We start from the raw sequence: 1,164 nt of genomic DNA on the forward strand, positions 1-1,164 counted from the left end.
GCGTATCACCCATCCAGAGTCGATTTTGTAAGCACAACCCTGCGGGAAGTGAACAGTGATTGGGCGTGTGGGGGAGCATGCACCCTGCTACTGAAATATATAAATAACTAGCAGAAAGTACCCAGCATTGCCCGGGTGTTAAAAATATTTGAAAACTACTCTTAAAAATGTAACAGCAGTGCGTACTGACTATGGTGGTACCTGCTATGATGACAGCAGTGCATACTGACTGTGGTGGTACCTGCTATGATTACAGCAGTGCATACTGTGGTGGTACTTGCTTTCACTGCAGCAGTGCATACTGTGGTGGTACTTGCTATGATTACAGCAGTGCATACCGACTGTGGTGGTATGTGCTATCACTACAGTAGTACATGCTGACTCTATAGCAGTATTTATCGACTGTATAGCACAAATTACTCACCTGACAGAGTGGCATGGTGAGGCCTAGTCCCGTGCAAAGCCTCCAGCCTCGCCTAGATTGTCCAGCCGGCCGAGGTGGCACCTTGGCAGGCTGGGGCTGGGCTGCTCCCCATGATCCCCTCCCGAGCCACGATCTCCCCGGCCGCTCTGCAGTAATATCTAGGGCCTATCGTGGTAACATCTAGCGACTGTCTAGTAGTAATAACTGGACGCATCGAGGTAGGGGGGGGACATCACACAGTGAAGAATTTACCTGAGCGTTTATTGTATTTTATAGCATTTTAACACGAAAGAAAATGTCCCCCTCACTCCCAGCAAAGGCATGCGACTGGCAAGGGACCGTCTACCCCACCAAAGGCACGTGAGTTGCTATGGTCGTGCACTCGTCATAAATAAATAAATTAAAGGGAAGCGCACACAGATCGCAGTAAATCGCTAATTAAGATAATTTAAAGTTAACGGATGTGAAAAAGGAATAGCGCTTGCTCACCGCGGGGCTTACGGCGTGGTACCTGGCTGTTTTAGTTACCTCACCGTTGGAGAGCCAAGCGCACGACCACACACAAACCCACACACAAACCCACAAATCCACACAATTTTTTATTTTTATATATATATAGAAGAAGAAGATAGATAATAAAATAAACTGCCTTCAAAGGAAAAATATAATAGGGTGACGTTTTAGACAACGGCCCTTCTTCAATGTACATGCCCGAAACATAGTTATATGTATGGTCATGC

This window comes from Lampetra planeri, chromosome 3 (assembly GCF_965212315.1).
Source record: "Lampetra planeri chromosome 3, kcLamPlan1.2.h2, whole genome shotgun sequence".
Taxonomy (NCBI): Eukaryota; Metazoa; Chordata; class Hyperoartia; order Petromyzontiformes; family Petromyzontidae; genus Lampetra; species Lampetra planeri.